Below are 24,703 nucleotides of genomic sequence, written 5' to 3' on the forward strand. Positions count from 1 at the left end.
GCACCAACATAGCCAGAGCCATCACCGGCTCTAGGCTAGACTACTGCAACGTACTCTTTCTAGGAACCTCCAACAAAAACTTAGAGAGACTACAAGTAATACAGAACAATGCTCTCCGGGCAGCCCAAGGCATTGCTAAAAGAGAACACATCTCTGAAGCCAGAAAACTAGCCCACTGGCTCCCAATAAAGGAAAGGATCGTATTCAAAGCCCTGACACTGACCCACAAGTGCATTCACCTCACTGCTCCAGCATACCTCTCTCAAAGGATCCACCCCATCTCCACTACCAGGCCAACCAGATCACCATACACCAACATGCTCTCTGTGCCACTAGTAAAAAGAGTAAAAGCGGGCGGATCCAGCTTCCCCTATCTAGCGCCCACTCACTGGAATGCCCTACCTCCCACTATCCGAGGGGAGGCCTCCCTCACCACCTTCCGCAAAACTCTGAAAACTACCCTCTTCACATAAGACACGCCAGCACGAATACTTATCATATATGTTGTAATATACATCCCAATGCAATATCTGTAACAACAGTATGATATCTTGTAGTATTCATAATGTGTTATCAATCGCTTTCATGCCTGTACCATGTAACTAAGTTATTGCAAGTAACAGCGCCTCAATGCCCCTGGGCTTCTTGCGCGCTATATAAATATAAATAAATAAATAAATAAATGTCTGTCTGTGGCTATGAGGTCGATTTGCATTCCCCTCGATTGTAGATCTTCCAGTGATTTTATAAAACCAAGTTTCTTGATGGCCACCGAGGATTTACATTGGGACACCTGCACGACCACCAAACTCACAATTGTCTTACTTTCCATGTCCTGAAGATGGTAAGTGCAGTACTTAGCAGAAAATCCGGGGCTGTCACACTGTCCATCGCCAGCTAGCCTGAACCGTTTGTCGGGGAATGTACTTTGAATAACCAATTGTTAAATTTTCCAAGCTTCACTAATGGCAGGGAATAGATAATCACGTTGGTATTTGTAGTATTGCGTTTTAGAAGTGAAATGTAGTCCCACAAACTGAAAGAAACTCAATAACTTTGTGAAATTAGAGCCACTGAAAAGTAAAGCTGCTGCACTTAGTAGATAACCAGCTGGCAGTTTCCCCAGCATCGGTTGAGCGGACCATGAAAATGCTTTATGTGACTTTTCACAGGTGGCATGTATTTTCAGGTTACTGCCTTGTGTTAGACGAGTCACGCTCACCAATGGCTTTCCACATACTTCCCCTCCCACTGAATGCACACAGTTGGGCATCTTTATAATCTCCATCAAGCTGGTGTCGAATACTATGTATTTGCCCTCTTTTATTATACTGTCATCTGGCAACACTGTTGTTTCGGACTGAACCGTTGTGAACATGTCAACCAAACCGGACATACTATCGTCAATATCTTTGTCTGTTTTGTCGGTCAATAGTGTTGATGCTTCAGTTTCTGTCATTTCAACATCTGTTACTCGACGATGGATAGGAGAAAACATCAATGTGGACTGGTTTTTGGGGGGCATTTTTTTGGCAGGTGTCGATTGTGTCAAGTGGTCATCGAGTAATGGAAAACTATCTTCTATAAATTCAATTGCGTCTTCCTCTGGCGGAGCGTGCGCATTGCAGCAATGGTCCAAGAACACTTTGCTGGAATCGCCGGTCTTATTAAATTCATTTTCTGGCCATTGGACATAGTTATCTCGAGTGTGAACACGACGCGCCTCAATGAATAGTTCCTCCATTTGGCAAGCAGCATCTGTCATTTGTTTCGCTGTCTGTGTCTGCATAGTCCGTACTCGATTGGGCAACTGAAAAGGGATGTTCAGTCTAAATCCAACATACAGTGTTGTACAATTGACATAAAAAAGCATCTAATGAAGGCCTTAGCACAAAACTTTTGCCAACAATAGAAAGTGTTTAAAACTAACCTTGTTTTTATTTCTTTTCTTTGAAACCTTCTTTACTCTAACATCAGCAAACTGGCGGACCAACTCTGATACACGTTTCTCCGGTTCAATATACGGATCTTGTACACATCCCTACAAAAAATAGTATCCATTTAAAATAAGTCATTGGCATTACACATCTAATTAGACCGACTTTCTTTTATTCTATGGTACTGTCAATGCGCATACCTCTGGCTCCGGAGCAACTGTATGGTCTGTTTTCGGAACAACCACAATGGATAATGTAATTGTATCAGACGTTGCAGCATCTCCCTGAAACACAGTACTTGCATTACTAAGGTCTAAAAGATTGGAAATGGGACAAAGACGACAAAGGTACATATCAACAGTAAAGTGGCAAAGAAACATTGTGCAATGCAATGATAGGTTGCGAAAATATGATCCGATTATCTTGTCCTATTGAGCTATGATGACCAATACCCCTGACACCGGATCTACTACGAGGGGTGTTCGGATTGTAGTGGACGCTTCAGCATCTCCCTGAAACACAGTACTTTCATTAGTGAGGTCGAAAAGATTGGAAACGGGACACACAATTTGGAAAGACGACAAAGGTACTTATCAACAGTAAAGTGGTGAAGAAACATTGTGTAATGCAATGATACGTTGCAAAAATATGATCACATTATCTAGAATTCCGTACATAAAACCAGTCTGGAACAGAATAGCTAGGTAAGATTATCTGATACACGCTCGAAGTGGTTGATGACTCCAGGCAATACGTGGATGTTGAATCTTGTTCCTTCATATTCAGTGGATAGTAATGGAGTGGTAAAGGGAAAGTATTATTCGATCTAGAAATTCAAACATTACAAAATGGCATGTAAGGAGACTGAATACTAGAAAATTACACTTATTGAAGCGCATAATATAGCATAGTTATCCGTTCCCATAAATCATTTTTCTATGTGGGTTCTACAAAACAAGGGCTGATGTTTAGCAAAAAAGTCATTATTTCAGCAGCTATTCAATCACATAAATATGGAAAGTACTATAAGTGGCATTTACACTGAAAATACAGGCCTAAAGCTAAATCCTGCAGCGTGACTCCCCTGTGGCAGCATTTTCATGAGTAAAGTCAGAATAGCGTTTGAGAGCAATTTCCGAGTTGCTCTCGGTTGATTCCTCTTTGTGTACAAGGATGTGCCGTACATATCCGGTGAGAAGTGCAGGCTGCAGATGCGGTATCGATGACCCCTCTTGTCCTCCAAGACTTGGTTGACTCTACTTTCAAGATAGCTTTTGAAGTGTACATGTTGTTTGGCACCTTGGCCTTTCGCGCCCCTGACAGCCCCCCATGGCAGCGCACATCTACTGTTGCGAACTGCCTTTGATAGTGGGGGGTGGGATGGATGGGCCGGGAGGCGTGCAGACAAGGCACCGGAACACTACCGAATGGAGACACACTTATGTGGATTGCAAGGGCACGGTCTGCTTCAGTGTAACATGCCTGGAGACACGGGGTCTGAGGAGGCCATGTGAACAATGGCCCCTGGGCGTAAAATAGCTTTTGAAGTGTATATGTTGTTTGGCACCTCGGCCCTTCGCGCCCCTGATAGCCCCCCATGGCAGCGCACATCCACTGGCACAAACTGCCTTTGATAGTGGGGGGTGGGATGGATGGGCCGAGAGGCATGCAGACAAGGCACCGGAACACTGCTGAATGGAGACACACTTATGTGGATTCCAGGGGCACGGTCTGCTTCAGGGGAGCCTGCCTGGAGACACGGGGTCTGAGGAGGCCATGTGAACAATGGCCCCTGGGCGTAAGATAGCTTTTGAAGTGTTCATGTTGTTTGGCACCTTGGCCCTTCGTGCCCCTGACAGCCTCCCATGGCAGCGCACATCCATTGTTGCGAACTGCCTTTGATAGTGGGGGTTGGGATGGATGGGCCGAGAGGCATGCAGACAAGGCACCGGAACACTGCTGAATGGAGACACACTTATGTGGATTGCAGGGGCACGGTCTGCTTCAGGGGAGCCTGTCTGGAGACATGGGGTCTGAGGAGGCCATGTGAACAATGGCCCCTGGGCGTAAGATATCTTTTGAAGTGTACATGTTGTTTGGCACCTTGGCCCTTCGTGCCCCTGACAGCTCCCCATGGCAGCGCACATCCACTGGCGCAAACTGCCTTTGATAGTGGGGGGTGGGATGGATGGGCCGGGAGGCGTGCAGACAAGGCACCGGATCACTGCTGAATGGAGACACACTTATGTGGATTGCAGGGGCACGGTCTGCTTCAGGGGAGCCTGCCTGGAGACACAGGGTCTGAGGAGACCATGTGAACAATGGCCCCTGGGTGTAAGATAGCTTTTGAAGTGTACATGTTGTTTGGCACCTTCGCCCTTCGCGCCCCTGACAGCCCCCCAAGGCAGCGCACATCCACTGGCGTGAACTGCCTTTGATAGTGGGGGGCGGGATGGATGGCCAGGAGGCGTGCAGACAAGGCACCGGAACACTGCTGAATTGAGACACACTTGATTCACTTAAAAACTGAAACAACCATAGATAAAAAATATGTTGGTTTTTTTTGGTTTCTTATTTTGATGGCACAAAAATACTACAGATTGTAAAGGTCTGGTTGCAGCTCGGCAAGGGAAAATACCCTGTACTGACCACTGTCGTTGGGGAAAGTTTGTCTAATGGCGCCAACGACACAGGCGGGTATTACTCGTCGAGCGCGGTGTCCAAGCCTCCCATGAAGCCACCATGTGTACGAACGATAGGCCACCAGCCGGTACCACCTATGAAAGAAAAAGATACAATCTGTTTTTAAATGACCAAGATAAGTGTATTAAACCTTAGTTGTCAATGACAATTCTTGTATACAGTGGCATTTTTGCCAGGACAAATGCTACCTAGACACTGCACAATATTGAACGACTTTTATGCGACTTATTACTAGAGAATTGCAAGACTAAATGGATATGACAATGATATCTTGAAGTTACGAGAATATAGGGGACAACCGTGAAATAGTAGTGGCCTAACTGACATCACAACCAGACTACACTTACTCGTTGCTTGGATTACGAGGGCGAACTGTTGCGTGAAGTTCGTGCATAAGCACCATCAAAATCCTCAACATGGACCGTGTGAGACAGACTGCCGTGAAGTCTGGCAGCTTGGTAACGCATTGCGGCTGTGGATCGCCTTGCGATATGTAGGACAAGCATCCAGAGTTTTCTCTGCAGCAGCAGTTCTCCACCTCGGTTGCATTAGCGCGCACCGATTGCAGGTACACCAGGTGGAAATACCGTCCATGCGACTAGGCCCAGGCTCTTCATCTGTTGAAACGTCCGCCCAACTGTTGTCCAAATCCCCGTCGTCTACAGAGCTTGCTCTTTCCAGTAATTCCTCCTCGGAATACTCGGGCTCGTACAGGTAGGGCATTATTGTTGTCACTGTGTGGTAAAGAAACAAAAATAAATTATAGTGATGTTACTGGTATCTGTTCACATGGTCTACAAGCAACGGAGGTAGCTGACCAGAGCACAGAAACGAGTCACAGAATACTCAAAGAAATACAGCGAGAGGAATGGAAAAGAAAATCTGCTGTTGTGTGTTGTGAAACGCTCTGTTTATACTTGTCGCGGAAAGAGGCTTCCTGCTGTTTCCATGGCGACATGTCAGTTGCTGAGGCGCAGAGAATGTTGACACGAGACGTGCTTTGGCGTTGTGAAATAGGCGGTACGCGTCTAGTGATTTCAGGATCAGGGGCGGGGGATATGATTTAGTGCCGCAAACGCAGGTCACCCAGGGCGATGCGGAAAGTGATAAGATTATCACAAAATGGCCCCGCCCTGCTGCCTGATTTTGCTTGTGTTCAAGAGACAAAAACTCGGGCAAGGTGCATAGGAAATGTTTGTACAATCGATCGAATTATGGTTAAAACCACATGGCCGACCCATAGGGACAATAATATTTTCTGACCGAACCATTCCTTTAAGGGCGCAATATTTACGGTATAGATGGGTGCACCCTTTTGGCCTAACATTTGACTGGAAAAGGAAGTCCCAGAAAATCAATACATGCGAGCAGGGCCCAGCCCTCCTTGGCCTGGAGGAGGAGGTCCCGCCGCCACCCACCCCATCCTCAACTCAGCAGTCTGCCCGAAGACCATGGGAGTGGTTTACTGCCCGGTCTAAAAAATCAAGGAAAAATGATGCTCAACCACACCTACGAGGACCGCTGACAGGGAAGGAACAGGAACATCAGAACTGACTAGAGCACCACTGTCACTGATGACTTGTGGAAGGCAGGGCTGGCGGTTTAGACAGAGGATGTCTGTGGAGGGCACAAGACCACAAGAGAGGATATTCATGGCCACAACTACCCATCAACACACACAGAGGGGCTTTGGGGGGGGACTCATACCTTGGAATGGGATTGGGATATCCCGCGTTGGACCGATTGGGGGGCACTCGGAGGGACGACTCTCAAGGTTTCGATTCGAGGGGGGCCATCGGCAAGTCGTCCCACCCTGCCAGGGGGGAGGATGGGAGGAAGGGTGGAGGAGTGAGGGGGGTTCGAGAGACTTGGAGCATCAGAAGATGTGAAGCAGAACTTAGAGCCCAGGAGGAACGAGGGAGGTCCAGGGAGGTCGACTTGATACTATATCGTGTGAGCCCGAAGTCAAGCCAGCTCTTTCCCATCGGATATGGCTAGCACGGGGGTAATGAAGATCCTCTCCCTCAATGTCAATGGCCTAAACTCTCTGGTCAAATGCAAGAAACTAGAGCGCTGCATCAGGTGCGAACGAACCGACATTCTCACACTGCAGGAGACCCACATTCACTCAATAGACAGGGGGAGGGTTAAAATATGGGGCTACTCCAGGACACTTCAGGCCACCCAATCTGACAAGAATGCAGGGGTCCTGTTAGCTCTCAGCGACGGGTTAGAACTACACATTACAGGGAAAGACTCGGACGACCAAGGAAGGTATCTGGCAGTATCCCAGGAGGGCACTGGACAAGTCCTCACGGTGGCCACTCTATATGCCCCAAATACGGCATAAGATCCCTTTATTCAAAGTGTCATAGGGAAGCTTGAGTCCTTCGCCAAATTCCCTATCATCCTTACTGGTGATTTTAACATAGCATGGGACCCAGCGAAGGATAGGAGTGTGGGGGGAACAGGCCCACAGGGGAGACCGACGCAGGAACTAAAGGGGAAAATCAACAACTTGGCCCTAGTTGATGCACAGAGGGGGATACAAGGAGAGAAGAGGGGTACACCTTCTACTCGCATGCCCATCGCTTCCACTCAAGAATAGACTACATCTGGCTCTCCCCTATTCTCTTGGGAAGGGCCCTAGATATCTCTGTTGGCACTACTATACTCTCTGATCACGCCCCCTTAATCATTACCTTGAAAGCGAAGGGGAGGCCCAGGCCTGTGGAAATGGCGCTATCCGACACCCCTTTTTAAAGACCAAATATTGATCCGGGATGTCGAGCGGGAAATAGCACACTTCTGTGCGGATAAGGCTGTAGGGGACACGACACTCTAAGTTAGCTGGGATGCCTTTAAAACTACCCTGAGGGGGGACAATAATAGCAATTAAATCAAGAAGGGACAGGGAATTGAGACTAGAAGAGGCTCGACTAGAAGAACAACTTAAAGGGATAATGGCTAAAATGGGAATAAATCAGACCCCGGCCACGAAAAGAGCATACAGGGCAATCTGTGGCCAACTGGACTTGATCCAGACCCGAGCGGTGGAATGGAACCTACTATATCTCAGACAAAAATATTATATTAAAGCCCATAAGGCGGACCGTCTTTTGGCGAGAATGCTTAGAAAGGAGCAGAATGAGAAAACAATATTAAAAATTAAGCTGAGGGGAGGGGGTACTAGCTCCAAGAATGAGGATGTGACAAGAGAATTTGCCAGTCTTTACTCCTCTCTGTATGCATCCGACAATCCGTCACAGTCGCGCAAATTAAAATACTTAGATATGGTTAATCTTCCCCGTATATCTGAAGAGGAAAGAGAGGCGCTGGAAAGGGAAATTATGGAGGACGAGGTTAGGGCTGCAGTCATATCCCTGCCCAAGCTTAAATCGCATGGTCCAGATGGGTAGGTCGCAGAATTCTATAAAACGCACAAGGAGACACTGATCTCAATCATAACCGCTCTCTTCAACCAAATGGGGCGGGTCTGCACCATTACGAGATCAATGGAGGAGGCGAAAGTCGTCCTTTTTCATAAGAAGGTCAAAGACCCCACTGAATGCACTTCCTATCGCCCCATAGCTCTAATTAACATAGAATCTAAGCTACACGCCAGGATCCTAGTAACAAGACTGGATCAAATAATCCCTAAACGGGTCCACCCAGACCAATCTGGCTTTGTTAGGGGCCGCCAGACCAGCGATGATGTCAGGAGGCTGGCCCATCTAAAATAGAAGGTCCACAAAAGGGTAATCCCTGCTCTCCTCATGGCAATTGACATAGAGAAGGCGTTTGATCAGGTGGAGTGGGGATTCGTCCTTGCAACTATGTGTAGGATGGGCTTCAAGCCCAAGTTCATGGATAGGACCAGGGCCAACTACAGCCATCCAACTCTCAGATTAGCAGTGAATGGCCATCTAACAGGCCCCGTAACTGTGGAGAGGGGCACCAAGCAGGGGTGCCCACTCTCTTCAATCCTGTACGCGCTGCATTTGGAACCTTTCTTCGAAGCGGTGAGATCCAATCGCGATATAACTGGAATACCATTTGCGGGGGGAGTTCACAAAATTGCAGCGTTTGCTGATGATATGATACTCTCCCTGACCCACCCGAGCACCGCAATCCCTGTGGTAGAAAGCGAGTTAACCCAATTTGGCACCGTGGCAGGCCTGAAAATTAACGCCTCCAAGACAGAAATCCTTAACCTCACGATCCCGACGATGGTGGCCAACACCTTGAAGGTCACCTCCCTCTATAGATGGGTTGAGCACTCCATCACCTACTTAGGAATAGAAATGTCCACAGCAATCGGTCACCTGTACCATGCTAACTCCCCGCCCATGCTGGGGAAGCTTAAGAACAAGATGATAGACTGGGGCCCCCTATCTGTTTCATGGTTGGGACATATTAACACGCTAAAAATGGTCGTACTTCCAAAACTCTTGTACTGTTTTGTGGCCCTACCAGTGCTTATCCCACCAGCCTTCTTCAGGGTCCTGAATAAAATGACCAACAGGTTTGTGTGGGCCAACAAACCCCTGAGAATAGCGGCCAGGTTGATGAGAGCCCCTATGGATCGGGGCGGCATGGGTCAACCAGATTTCAGGGCATTCTATAGGACAGCCCAACTGAAAGTGCTCTGGGATTGGCAAAAAGATGATCAGGGCAAACTATGGAGGGCTATGTATAGGGCAGTCCTGGGGGAAGATCTCGAGGGAGTCCTGTGGAAGCCTAAATCAGATAGGCCAATCCGGATGTACTCTAGTGCAATCCTAGAGCTGGTGGCCCGAACATGGGACGAGGCAGTGCACCAGGCCCATCTAACAACTCACCCATCGCCCTACACTCCGCTATTCGCAATCCACAGTTTACGCCGGGACACAACGCATCGGCATTTGAAGCATGGCAACAGGGGGGATGCAGGATGGTACGGGATATGTTTGAGGGGGACAGGTGAAGCAGTATGAACAATGTAAAGCAGAATTCTCTCTGGACAAAAAGGAGAGGTTTCGATATTTCAACTCAGACACTGGCTTCGCCATCCCAACTTAATGCAGGCCGTAAATCGCCAATTAACCCCCTTTGAAAGGCATCTCAGTAAGGACTCGGGAGACAAGCACTTCATCACAGCAATATATAAGCACATGAAAGCAGGGGAGGACCCACCAACACGGCCCTACATGAAGAAATGGGAGGTAGCCACCGGGAGCACGATTGAGGAGAAAGACTGGACTTGGTTATGAATACAGATACACAAGCTAACAAGATCCCTCCAACTAAGGGAGATCTGGTTGAAATTGGTGGCCCAGTGGCACATGACCGCCTCGAGACTTCATAGAATATACCCAAGGGCCTCCCGCATGTGCTGGAGGGAATGTGGGGCAGAGGGTACATGGGAGCACATATGGTGGGAATGCCCAAAAATCGAGAAATATGGTCCGAGGATCCTGGAGGCTGTCTAGCAAGTTCTGTACCTCAACTAAGGGGGAAGCCCGGGCCTTGCGATGATAGGCTTGGGGGGAACAATGGTCGCAATTAAGACCAAGGCGGGCCGCAAGCTTTATGCAACAATGATGATGGCAGCTGCTCTGGTCTTGGCTCGCAAATGGAAAGCAAGGGACCCCCCGCAGGACCACAAATGGGTGTCAAAAATGTGGAATCTCCTAGCACTTGAGTGGCTCACATACTCAATTCAAGGGGACCATGTAAGATTCATGTCGGACTGGTCATCTGTACTGTTTTTCCTTTTTTCTTTTTTCTCTTTTCCTAATATGATGAGACGTAATGTGATAAGAGTTGTGATGTGGTTTTAAAGGTTTATATAAACCAATAACAAAAAATAAAAATATATATATATATATATATCTCTGAAGGACGGAGCAAGACTGCTGTGGTGCCCACGAGCCATGAGACTTTTGGGTATAGTAGAGCCCCCCGGAGAAGGCGACATATGAGGAGCCAACATAAGCCCGGCAGACACAACTACCTGGAGCACAACAGGGTGTTGATCGCAGGAACCGATCTCCTGGATAAATGCGAAACTGCCGGTCCTCTCTCGAATGACGGGGGTATGAAGGGGCGGGGGGAGGGTTTGGGAATTATGGTTAATGTGTTAATGTTTATAGAAATGCCAATAAAAACCTATTTAAACAAAAACATGTCTTTCAAATACAATATTTTTCTTAGAACCACATTTTTCTTCCATAGTTAACTCAGGGGCCTGGTAAATATCTTGTGCATCACCAGCTCCATCTTCGACAGATTGTGGCGATACGCTTTCAGACTTTGGTCCTTTTTTAGTACAACTGCCTTTTTCTGTTCAACCTTGTAATTGTCCCTCCTTGAGCTATACTGTATGTATGAAAACATTTCTTCCACTGTGCCCGCGGGATGTCCCTGGTCCTTTAGTATCACTGTCTTTACCCCCCTTTTGAAGAAATCATAAGTAGACCCAGAAACTCTATCCGATTTCAAGCCTATCTCAAAACGTACCTTACTCAGGTAGATTATTGGAGAGCACTGACGTTAAACAATTCTATGATTATATAGAAAAAAATACATTACTGGATCCTTTCCATTCTTGCTTCTACCTATTCATTGTACAGAATCTGTCTTTACCTCTGTTTTGGAAGCGTAAGTGCTGTATAATAACACATCATTATCATTTGGCCTTGGACTTCTGCTTGCATTCACAGTAATTTGGTAATATGGGCATATGCACACTAATATTAACGATACATATGGTGATCCATTCTTGTATGAAATATATATCACATTACAGTGATGTCGTAACCATAGTTTTCATAGTGGACTTAGGAGAATTGCCATGTGATGCCACTTGGTGTCTTGTAAAGGGGTGAGAGGTAACGTTCCATCACTTCCCGTGATGTCACTTTGGGGTGGGGTCAAATGACATGTCATCAAAGGTCAAGGGTCGTGTGATGTCACTTCCGCTACTCCTGTCATTTTGATGAAATGAAGTCTTTGAGAGAGAGCAGATTAAATACCTTCCTAGAGAAGTCCATTGGCCTCCTATGTCCAGGTTCCTGTCACTGGAAAACTGGGTGGAACTACGGGATCACTCAGAGCAATGCCCGGGCCAGGCTGCCAGATAGTTCTTGAGCCCCGCTAGGATATTCCTGACAATGGCCTTTACAGTGACTACTTGCATTTTGGAAAATAACTCAGCCATGGAAATGTGAGGCTGCCACATGAACGCATACATAGAAAGCTTCGAAGCGGTTTTTGCTGCACTAGCTAAAAATGAAACCAAACATTTGGCACATTTATTTTCAGATTGATATTCCTCATTTAGAGAAGGCCCGACAATCCAGTCAGAATTGTGTATTTTTAGCAACAGCTTCTAAATGCTCTATGAATTCGAAATCATTATTGAATGAATCACACGCCCACGCAAATCCTCAAGGCTGATGTTTGGGAATGCTATTTTATTCCTACAGTTTAACTGCATGCAGGCAAACAGGAGAGCAAATTATATGTTCTACATCGGATGGTTGAGTCTAAGCGAGCTGCAGGTGGAAGACCTATAATTATTTTTCTTTTTAACATTCACATAGCCCATCGGGTACAAATCATTAAACCATACTTTACATGACCAGAATGTTTTGAGGAAAACAATGGAGATATTTTCGTGTTTTGTGTTTAAGCTGCTTTTGATCCTTCACACATTTCTAAAGAGAAAACTGTGCTTTGTAATCTAGACGAGGGAGCCAGGCACCGACACACAGCAGGCACAGAAAGGATAAAGGAGGGGAACGTCGGTCTCGGCACTAGTGTTATACGAGTGTTTACTCTGAACAGTGGTGGAGACCCGAGTCTCTGAAAGCCAACAGAAAAGAAAGAGCAAGACGGTGCAGTAAAAAGCTTCGGAAGAGCTCATTCAGAAAGCAACGCCAGTGGAACTGCGAGGACAGCTGATAAATACTGCAGTTACAATGAGTTTCCAGCAATGGCTAATGTAGCAGGGGTTTCGGACGAAATGTCAGCAGGGGCGTAGGAGACACATAAAGTCTGGGGGCGACAGGGGACACCTTGGGGACCTTGCTTTTTTAAATGCATTTATTGTGTTTTAGTCAAAGAACTCGAATTTTCACAAAATTAAAATAGCAGTACGTATTAAATTACATATATCATCACTGTATAAAACAAGAGAACAATATGATAACAGCTGTAGTATTTAAGCGCTCTCAAGATTGGTGGGTCCAATTATGTCGGTTGGTTTGTCCATTGTTTGTGGGAACAGGGGTGTCCCCTGTATCACAGTCCAGCTCAATCATATCATTTTATGTGAAATGCACCCTTTATGCGGTTACCTCTTATTCACCAATTAGCCTGATATATATTGATGAAAAAATCTGTCATCTCATACTGTCGGAATGAAACTAGTGGATTGTGGAATATGTCATCCTGAACTGAATGCAGGGAGGATTCAGACTGGGGCTCTCCACATTCGACCACACGTTTGTTTTATGGCATCTGATTAACAACGATGCAGCAGCAAATATCATGCCTTTATATGTTGCATTTCTGTATTTTTCATCAATGAGCTCATGGTAAGAGAGAGGAAATAACAATTACTTCCAGTGGGCCACAGCTAGAACGCCAGCTCGTTAAGAGGCAGATCACCTTTAAGTGGACTCCTGCCAACTAAAGGAGTGGCAGCCTTTTCTACCAACTGCAAGTTGATAATTTTTTGTGTGCGGCAAGGAGGCGTGTGTGTGTGTGTCTTGGAATGGAAGGATGGGGGTTTCAAAGAAAGAGGAAATCTTGCTTGTACCTCTGAGTAAGTCCTGTTATGGGAGTAGAGGGACCAGGTGTGTGATGTTGCTGCTTTGACAGTCCTTTGTTGAAGCCTGGGAGGCCACAATCTTCATCGAACTTGATTGCTAAAAGACAGAAGTCCTGTTTTATAAAAACTCTTATTGAACCAACAGGCCACCAGACTAGGAGGGCTATTATGCCAAGTTCCAAAGCCAAAAGACTCTAAGCCGCGTTCAATACACCCATGCCATTCAGGGCCTGTTTCACAAAACTTTGCACTCTAGCAAATTAGGAAATGCCCTGAGCATCTTCGAATTCATCCTGCTACTACCTACCTAATTCACAAAGCCTATAGCTGGAGCAAATCCCCAGCTGCCAGGAGCATCTCTGAGATGCCTTTGAGCAAAGCTTCACTTGGATGTGAGTATGTAAAAGAAGTTCCAGGCAGCTCCAGATTTGCTTCAATTTTAGGCTTTGTGAATAAGTTAGAAGGTAGCAGGAGCACACCTGTGATGCCTAGAACATCTTCATATTTTCTCAGGTGAACATAATCCTGAATCGTGCCCTCAGCGCCTAGTAAGGATAAATCGTCAATGCCTGTCAAGGATACCTACACCTCTTCCAAAGCATGGAAAACACATGAATAATAGATGGCGATGGGAGGGCCACAAACTCCGGACTTCACTGCATTAGCCCCACTCCACCCATGGATACTGACATTTTAAATCTCCCAACACTTGGTCATTCAGAATGCCACAGCCAAACTGGAAGCTAGAGGGAAACTAGATAATCGTCTCTGGCAATCTGCCTGGTCCACCAATGCAGACACAGAAAAGCCTCAAAACAACTCAACACTTGAAGAAAACATATGGCACCCTTCTATGCACTTCCTTTCCTTAACCCATCAAAATCTGCTCCAGAATCTTAGAATAGGTTGCACATCGATAGGTGGGGTGGTGGGGGAGTTGTATTGGGTTTTTGCAACGCTAAAGGAGTACCTCCTCACATGCATCCCCACTGAAGGATACCTGCTAACCTTCAACAATAAGCTCAAAACTACCCACAACCTGACCTGCCACCCCTCCGGTCAGAAGGAGCAGTAAGGGGGTGCCGATCAGTTGTTTAATTCGTTCGTTTCTTTGTTTGTTCGTTCGTTCATTCGTTCGTTCGTTTGTTCGTTCGCAGCTTTGTTCATTTGTTTGTTTTTTCGTTCATTCGTTCGTTTGTTCATTCATACATTTTTTCAACCATTTATTCCTTCATTCATTCTCTCCCAAAGAGGCCAAGTCAATAGAATACCTGTCCTCAACCACCGGTATCCAGTTAATGCAGATGAATCCCATTGCTCACCACTGGACGGGCAGAATAACCACCTGAGTTGCAGGGACCTGCCGCCCAATGTTTCATCAACCCAAACCACAACGCCTCTTATGGTGCTTCTGCTGACAGTGTGCCACCCTCATGCAAGGCTTTCTCTGCAGCTGTATCGTAACCTGCAATCACCCTTTTCTAGAGATGAGCCTTGATGAGAACACAGATTTTAAGCCTGTTCTGATAAATGGGACATTGTCACATTTGGTTATTGACACATTTGGTTATTTGTGAATAAGTTAGAAGGTAGCAGGAGCACACCTGTGATGCCTAGCACATCTTCAAGCACAGCCGCTTTCAGCCAACTGCTTTACTCTTCAAGCACAGCAGCTTGCTGTACTTGTGAAAAGAGCTCTTGCAGGGACCAGCGAGGCATGACAAAGAGGCTGATGCCGGGCCCTGAACCCCTCAAATTAGGGCTTCTACAGGGACGCAATTTCCGTCCCAAGTATGACCCGCGTGATGCTTTGGCCATTCTCGGTGAACCCTAGCGGCTGCAGCCTCTTATGGTATGGGGTCTTCTCCATTCTCTGCATCTGAATGATCTTGCTTCCTGTCAGCAGTAAGAGGTGCTTCTGCTGACATTGCGCCTCCCTCACACAAGGCTTTCTCTGCAGCTGTATCGGAACCTGCAATCACCCTTTTCTAGAGATGAGCCTTGATGAGAACACAGATTTTAAGCCTGTTCTGATAAATGGGACATTGTCACATTTGGTTATTTTGCAGAAGCTTTTCGGGGACACGCGGATATGGTGTGAAAAACTTTGACTGTCCTCCCAAAACAAGTTGCCCAGGTCCTCTTCCATTGGTTGATCACTGCAATAACAAAGCTGCTGTCATGTCCATAAGCAGACAGTGACCTCTGCAAGGCTGGACACTGCACTGCCCTTAGCTACAGGACAGCCATACAGCTGCAGTTCCACACCCAAAGTACTGTAGCGCTTAGATCACTCCTGCACTCAGGACACTAAGCACTACCCATATAAGGGATGCTACACATAAGGTTACCATAAGCGATATAAGGCACATCTGCTAGACCCCCGAGTCTATAAGACTCCTTCATATATGGACATATGGACAAAGAAGAGTGTGGAAACTGAATAATATTCCCCTTTGTTTCAAAATATTCTTTTGGGGGGACCAGAACCTCCATCCCATGATAGCTATGTCTTTGAAGTGTAAAGCACAGTAGCAGGTCCACCCACTGGCCCATCCCATTTGCCTTCCATCCATCCATGGGGATTATCACTGCAGCCCTCAATATGCCGACACTGTGTGCACAGAAGTAGCGGGTGCTGGAGATAGACGATGGTGCAGACATGGTCTAGTGCCAGATGTGGGTGGTGCCACCACTAGCATGCTAGAGACACTTTAGAACCTAGCACTTAGGGCCTCATCACGAGTTTCGCGGTAACCCTTAAATACGGTGGTAACGCTATTACCGCCGCATTTAAGGGTCCGCCAAATCACAGGCTTGGCGGATTTCCTCCCAGCTCTGAGCTGGGGGCAAATCTGCCGCAATTTTGCCAATTTTCAGTGCTAATACCGCCGGCAGGAAATCTGTCGGCGGTAACAGCGTGAAAATTCCACATTGGGCCCAATGGGGAATGGGAAATTCCCGAATGGGCCCAATGGAGAATGGGCACTAACCGTTCCGCCAAACCTGTGATCCGGCACTAATAGCGCCGGGGGTTTGGCTGTAGGGCTAATAGCACCAGCGGTAATACCGCCGGCGCTACCGCCCAACTCGTGATGAGGCCCTTAATCTTTTAATACATCAATCATCACCGCCTATGCATACCCCGTCCCCATAGCAGAGCACTGAATGGGGAAGATGGCTGCAGCTGGCCATATATTATGCCTATTAAGACCTCAAATGGGATCACAGTGAGCATTCACAGCTGGAAACATGATTTTCCCATTTTGTCCTGGATTTACTCATCATTCAACCTTGCGGTGGCTGAGACAAAGCTGTTTTCATCTTGCGCCCCAGTCAGACTTCCTGGCCACTGGCCGCCATCCGTGGTTGGATCCCAGCATTACGGTTCTGAGGAAGACTTAGCTCCTTCCTCTTGTTCTCGTGGTGCCTCACCTGTGGTGCTGTGGCACACCTGAGGATTTTCTACGCTAGCTAATGCGTTCACTAGGCCTTCTGCATGCTAAAGCAGTTGGTTTTATGACCTATTGTGAGGTGCCACTGAACTATACGCTTTCTCTGGCTCCTCTCCCTGATTTCATTTCTAGGTTTGCTCTTATGCGAAGGGGCCAGCCCCGGCAGAGAGTCAGGTGCCAGAATGCTCAAAGACAATTATTGTCACTCTCTATGGCTTTGTGTCATCTTCAATGGGAATGCTTTCTCCATCAGAGAGTCTAGCCTCCATACATGAAATATTAGCAAACCACAAAGGGCCTGACAGGAAAGTTAGGAAACGACTGTTGTATCTGCCCAGCAGGGCCCGACACGACATCACACACACACAGGACACTTCACTTACCTTAGCTAGCTGTCGAGTAGTCTCTGTCTGTCTCCCTCCCTCCTCGATAATCAAACGCCATCAGCAGTCAGCGCGAGAGCACGCATCGCTGCCTGGCTGCTCTACTTCGTTCTGGAAAACGCAGTCTTAGGCTGCGCAGTAGCTCACTACGCATGGGCACATGCAGTTTGTTCCCTGGCGGCCCAGGCACGTTCCAAATGTGCAGGCGCGCGGCATGCATGAGCTGATGAGCGAGTTCCGAGCAGAATGTACTTTTAGCCTGCAGTCTGCAGAAGAACTTTTACTTTTTCATGCTGACTGCTGCCGCCTGCAGATGTATTTTTTTATGCTGCATGATGCAACTGCGGACAGTGCTGTGCAGAGACACAGCGCACTGCACTGTGCATGACAAAACAAACACTTACATATTCTGGGGGGATAAATGCCATTAAATCCCCCCACTTACAATTGTGGGGGAATTAGTCCCCCCTGTCCCTCTTAGGTCCTACGCCCATGAATGTCAGAATAAAAATTACCGACCCCACCAAAAGACCTAAAGCACATAACCATGAAAAGTTCTAAATTCCAAATGTTAGAGGTTTTCGTGAGTTAGAACTTTTCATAGTATGTGTTTACGTGTTTCGTGGGGTCGGTATGGGCTGAGGGAGTGTCCCCCGCAACACCCCGCTCACTACAGTGAGTGGGGGTTGCGGAAGACACACCCCCAGTGCCCCAACAGAAGAAAGAAAAAAAAACTCAGGGGCTGCGGGGGTGTCCCCCACACCACCATGCACTCATTATACTATACAGTATAGTGAGCGGGGGTTGCGGGGGACACCCCTGCAGCTGCCCAAAAAAAAAAGAAAAAAAAAAAAGAAAAGGACCCTGCGCCGCTGGTTCCCAATCACGGAAGTGAAAGGGAACCGGCGCTGCAGGGACACAGTGCAAAGGAAGGAAAGGTAAGTAGGGTGGTGGGGGTATGTTGGGGGTGTGGGTGCATGTGTGTTGTGGATGTGTTGTGGGTGTTTTCTGGGTGTGGGTAGGGGTGTATGTATGGATGGTTTTCTATTGATGTTCACATGGGAAAAATACAAACATATGTAGTACGTACATTTCCCATGCGAACATTTCCGTCGCAGACTTTTCCGCAATGGAAATATCATGCAGATCCGTAGCAGGAGATAACGGTTTAATTCGCAGCCATTCCAAGCCAGAGGAGATAAACGATGTGGTGTAAGGGATAAGATGGAAGCTGCTGCGGTGTAAAGTGGTCTCTGTTATTCAGTCGGCACATAGGCCCAAGGACTGTGTGCATCTGTGTGGCGGGAGTCACAAACCCTTCTCCCTACATTCTGCAGGAGCCCGCATTAATTTTGTGTTCGCCACAAAAGAGCCACATTGGTGGAACCATTTATCCAGATGCCATATTGTATCTTTGATTTGGCTTTTAAACTGTTTCTAGGTTTTTATTTTAATTTTATTTGTTAGTCTTTTGTACAGTGCCTCTCGCAGATTGAACCACATCAGAGCACTCAGGAATTAGGCGAGATTGGGACAGGAAAGAGAACCAAACAAGCATTGGCAAAGCCAGCAGGTTGGGCTTTTGTGTAGGTATGGGATTGGCATTTGCTAGGCACTTACAACCTGGCCATAAGATTACAACAGTGGGACAATGGAGTGATTGCCTTGGCATATGATGGCAGTATCAATTAAATGCCTATCTAATATCGCAATACAGTCCAAAATAGATTGTGCCTGTTTTAGGAGGTCTCCAGTGCAAGGAAGAGATATACATCAAGTGAAACACTCTCATTACACCAGCAGCCATTTACAGCTGCAATTTTAGCCATTCTTCTTCAGCAGATTTAGAAATTACATTGCCAGGTTGAAGCTTGTTGTATTTGCTTGAAATAGCAAGATCAAAGAGATCCTGTTGGGTGTGTTTTGGGTGGGGAGGGTCAGGTAGTGGGTGGGAATGGCTATAAGGATTAGCATGACCATGGGCAGTTGTTAGGTAAGATTTTCTTATTTATGATACATTTTCCTGACATTTGTCAAACCCAGAACCTTTTACTGGACTTGGTGATTATTTTTCCCTTGTCCCTAGGTGAGCGAGAATAATTTTCTCCCTCACCCAGTCTTTTACTCTTTTTATGGGTGAACGTTTTTGTCTCTCCATAGTGTGTGTATGGATTGATAGTGCCCTATCACCTTTGGGCTTAGGCTGGGTTGCCCCTTTGGGCTTCCCTTTGTAAGTTCTACTATTTCTTGGGTGAACCACTGTTCCCAAGAAGTAAAGTGGGATTTCTATCCCCTTTGCATTTTATATAGCGAGTCAGCACTCCGCACCTTACGTGGAGTGCTGCAGAGATACACTGTATCCCCTTTCCCACGTATCCAGTAACATTTTTGTTACAGTTGCAAGTTAACTTGAATGGTTGGTGACAGTGGTTATACCTTAATGACTTTTTAATAATATTACTTGCAGGCTGTTAATCAGCTGTGGTGATGCATAGGAGGGTCATCATTCAGCTAGAATTGTTGGCTCCTTCTTTTTCACCATATTTAAGTATCCTTGTTGTTTTTCAGGTCTTTTGCAGTACTATGTGTGAAAGATCTTGGTTGAAGTTTTGTCTTCGGCAGGAGCCATTTGTGTTTCTCGCAGGAACTCCAGAGTTTCTGTGACGGCAGGAAGCGAGGCAAGAGGCCAAAACTCCACAGCCCTTTGTCTTTCAGCTCGCCTAAAAGGAACCAGTTCCCACTGGGGGGCTAGCTGTTAAATGCAGGGAGAGTTTGCAGAAGTTATGCTGTAGTTCCTTATAAATAGTCTGATCTTGGAAGCTGCTAAAACGTCGATCACTGGAACTAAATCCAAAGAGGAAGATGAAGAAAAGATGGCTGTAACGAATGCCAGCGATCAGAGAGCCTGCTGTGTATCCAGAGCCTTTTTGAACCCTTCCTTCGAATCAACCTGGGGGTCCCGAAGATGATGACTCCTACCAAGGGGCTGGTGAGTGCCACTAGTCTCATGAAGATCTGCATTTCGAGCCATCCCTCGACGAGCTACAACCTTGCTGGGCTGCAAACCGCCAATATCCAGGGACCTCGAGCCAGTGTGCGGTGGCTGATCTTTCGAAGTCTGATTCATGCTGAAACTTTGGTGGACTCCTGCTGGACCTCCAGTGATGCAAACTGAATCCCTGAAGTCCCCTCACTAAAGTGCTGGACTCAGAAATTGAAGAGAATCTGACCAGGGATATTCAATCTTCCTTTGGTGCCTGTAAAAGGGCAGCAAATCCACAGAGCCACGAGAAGCCTTGAATAATCCTTTGTTGTAAGCCCTTTCTGTCAACTGCTGCTGCCAGTTCGAATCCAGTGCTGTTTCTTTTGTCACCAGACCAAGATTCCAGGGACCAGGTCCTGTGCTGCTGCAGCATGAAGCCATCCACCCAGGAGCTCCTATTTTCTGCTTAAGTATTGTGTTGGCTTGGGTAATACTTACCTCAAGTCTTGTGTCAGTTCTGTGAGGCTGAGTGGGTGATTCATGTGTTTGGGAGTTTTCTCATACCGTTTGCCCAGACCTAACGCTGGAACACCTGTAGGGAGTCTTCTGCGAAGTCCCTGAACACTTTTATCTAACTCTGAAGTGAATAGTTGTGTGAAAAGCCATCCTCTGGAACTCTGACTTTCTTGCATCTGAACCCTATCCTGGCCTGACTACAGCTGGCTCCTAGACCACTAGAGTCATTCTTCTGCCTCTGAGAGAACTCATGCTCTAGAATAGGGAAGGACCCTAAAAGATAAGGCTTCTGTCTTGAAATATGACATGTGTTGAAAGTAGAAGTTGTCCTGAAGTTTATACTTACCTTTAAGTTGCTGGTTGCTCCTTTTAAAAAGTATATAAATTGGTTTACATACTTTGAACTGTGTTTTACTCTTCTTAAAAGTAATTGTGCTGGTACTGCTTTATTCTTCTTAACTGAATGAATGTAAAAGCTTACCAGTAGGGTTTACCCACCTTGAATAAGTGTGTGCTCTTCTTAAAGTGTATCATTGGGGGTTGCATCCCCTGATCTACTTCAGTGCATTTCTAAACCAGTCTAGACGTTCATACGTGTCTTTGAGTTGCTTGTAGCCCCTCTGAAAGGTATATGGGTCCTTACTTACCGTGAACTGCTGAGTGTCTGTCTTAAAAGTCTGCCAGAGTTCTTACTCACTCTAGAATTGTATTCTACACTATCATTGGTTAAACTGTCTATTGCTGTTATAGATATAGTGTAATAAGTTTATATTCAGTGAAAATACTTTGTTAAAGGGACGTTATGGTTAATGCACTAATAAAAACCTATCAAAATGAGTGGAAAAACTTTGTTAAAGGAATATTATGGTTACATCCACTGTCACATCCTCGTCATCCGCTCCTGCCACCACAAGAGCACTCCAGTGGGGCAGAGGATCCCTGCGATTGCCTTGCAGGCGATACATGATGCAGTCGACCCTTATCTTTCGCGGGTGACTGTGCTCTGTATGTACCGTGACACACGACTCTGCAGGGGGGAGCAGTTTTGAAGTGCTTTCGAGGCTGCGGTCTGGGAGCACGAGAAACAGTGCCCCCTACTGGTTATCCGCGCATAGAACATGGTGGGCGTCTCGGAAAAATCAAACGCACATCACGCTTTTCACCAGTCAATCAGTGGGCGCGTTGGGTTTTCCGCAGACATCATGCTGCCCTACGGACCAATCAGAGTTCTGCCCCCAGAGCGAACCCAGATATCACTAATTTTTTGGAACCCACATTTTGCCTTTTTTAAAGAAAAATACTGGACAGATTTACACCAAATTTTCCAAAGCATGCTTTTGGGACCAAGCTGCCGCTCCTGCCACAAATTTGGTGAAAATCCATTCAGCGGTTTGGGCTGTTGGCGTGAGCAACATTTTTTGTGTTTTTACATCTATGGAAAAAAGAAATTGGCAACCCCCTATATCTTTTCCCCCCCCCTTGACGAAGCCTCACCAAACTTGACAAAAAAAATCAGAGTGGGCCATATACATTTTTTTTGCAAAGTTTGGTTAGTATTCAAAATTATAAGCCGCCCAAAAAGTGTTCTTCCTATGTGTTGAGCAACTTAACCATAACTAGAGGGCCGCTGCCGCAGGCCCTGTAATACCAATAGGTTCTACTGACCTAGAGTAGCTATTGCTCTTCTGAAACTGTAACATTGGGTTATGCTTTGCCTGAATTGTGTTAGTGCACTTCCAAAATAGTTGACTGTGTTCATGCTGATCCCTGGGTAGCTTAAGGCCCCTCTAGAAAGAATCTGAGTTACTTTGTTATCTCTGAACTGTGTTCTTAAAAATAATTGTGGTAGTGTAATTGTATCCATTCTTGATAGAAGCAAGTTACAAGTGTTGCAGGAGATACCTGTAACAGTGTTGGTCTAATTAAGTGATTCTATAACTGAATAACACTAGGGTCTGCTTCCCTTGAAATACTTATGGCATTCTAACGGTCTGACTACTTAGGTTTTACTCCCCAAGAATACCTTAAAGCCATTCTGAATGTGTTACTTTAGGTTTGACTCACCTTGAACTACTGATTGCTCTTTTTAACAAGGTTATATACTTTGGTTTGTATACCATAAGCGTTGAGTTGGTTTTTATAATTGTGTTTATATTATATGTGATAGTACTTACCTTTTCCAAGATTTATCTTGGCCTACATGTATTTATAATAATTAATAATTTTTACAATACATAGTGTTTCAGTGTTTCTTTGGGCCATATGTATGCTACAATTTATGTGTACCAAGCTACAGCCCTCTCCCCCTCCTTAGATAGGCCTGGCTGCTCTGTCTACGCTATCAATTGTCTTCAGGTATTGTCTTATACTAAGAGTGGACTTTTTGTACTGCCTCGAATGTGGTTTTATGAAGCCCTTAGTTGGACTTTAGAAAAACTGTTCTAATAGAGGTCAATGGGTGGGTAAATAACCAAACAACCACCCCCACAAGCTGTGTGTCACTCCTCACATGTCATCTCCCCCTACCTGTAATCCAATGAAATAGTTTGGTTTATAGAATAGCCAAACTAAATAGGAGGAAAGAGAGAGTATGAACACATTATTTGAAAAAAGTAATTCGAAAATAGTCATGTTGACCAGGCCTTGTTACTAACCGCACAGTGCAATGCAAACACTTTTATATTTGGTACAATGCATGCCACGAGATTTGCTTTAGCTGTTTTTGAAATGTTAAAAAACATTACATAGAGTTGTTTTTTCAATGGTCTGGGCTGGGAGCCAGCGACCTTCAGTCTGGTACATTACAATCCTCTTCTATAAACCTAGCTGTTTGCCATATAGTCTGTTTCTAGGATGAGCGCCAATGTTCTAGTAAACAGAAAACATACTGATAAGAGGGCACAGCAAAGAACTACAAAAATCTGTTTTTTCTGTAGTTTACTTGGGATCAATGTTGTTCACAGAAACATTTGTTGGAACGATTCTTAGTGATAAATTACACTTGTGTTCTTGGCTAATATTTACACAAGACGGGTGCCTTTGGCAGAAACGTTTGTTAGAACGATTCCTAGTGGTGCATGATGTTTGTGTCCATTTACTTTCTTACACAAAAAAAATTTGTTTTGGTGATATTTGTGTTTAGAAAGAGTTTCAGTGCTGGACAAAGTTTGGGGATTGGAGGTGTGGAAAGGGCCAGCTTGAAAAAGCATAGAGTCAGCTCAGGCCCTGCAAATAGCTGTTCGGGGCGACGGAGCTGGTGGCAAGGGGAGGACGTACAAAGCTGAAAGATCTAAGAGAGAGCACAGGGGCTTTCCAGATGGGAAGGGTAAGTCCCTCATATTTCCTGAGCTGGATTGTAAAGCTGCTAAACTAGTTTCTGGCTGTTTTGAGGTATTTTGAGTCCCTAGAGGGCTCTGCCTGTTGACTTTTGAGCAGAACCTTGATATTGATTGAGCTACATAGGGAACAACTCTGTTTTTCTTCAATAAAGCACCCCAGCTCACCACCTAAATAGCAGGCCCTGTTCTGGATGGTTATATAACTAATAACTGCCCTAACAAGACAATTTGTAAGCACTTCTATGTGCATTCCTCTTTTATATCTATGACCCTCAATGTCTGATTATTTCCAGTAGTCTTTGCAAAGAAACAACCATTTTTCATACCAAAAGTGTGCGTATATAGCACCTAATTTGATTGTACCATAATTTAGACTATTCTTTATGGTCTCACTTTTTCTGAATTCGTTTCTGAGCCCATTATGTGTCGGGTTACCACATTATATGAAATAAACACATAGACACATAGTGTCAAAATGCAAAACATATACCGATACAATAAATATGCAAACACCTGGGTATAAACAACATATATAAAATATACAATATGACCATATACAACACAAACTCT

Source organism: Ambystoma mexicanum, chromosome 5q (genome assembly GCF_040938575.1).
Source record: "Ambystoma mexicanum isolate Mex_15411 chromosome 5q, UKY_AmexF1_1, whole genome shotgun sequence".
Taxonomy (NCBI): domain Eukaryota; kingdom Metazoa; phylum Chordata; class Amphibia; order Caudata; family Ambystomatidae; genus Ambystoma; species Ambystoma mexicanum.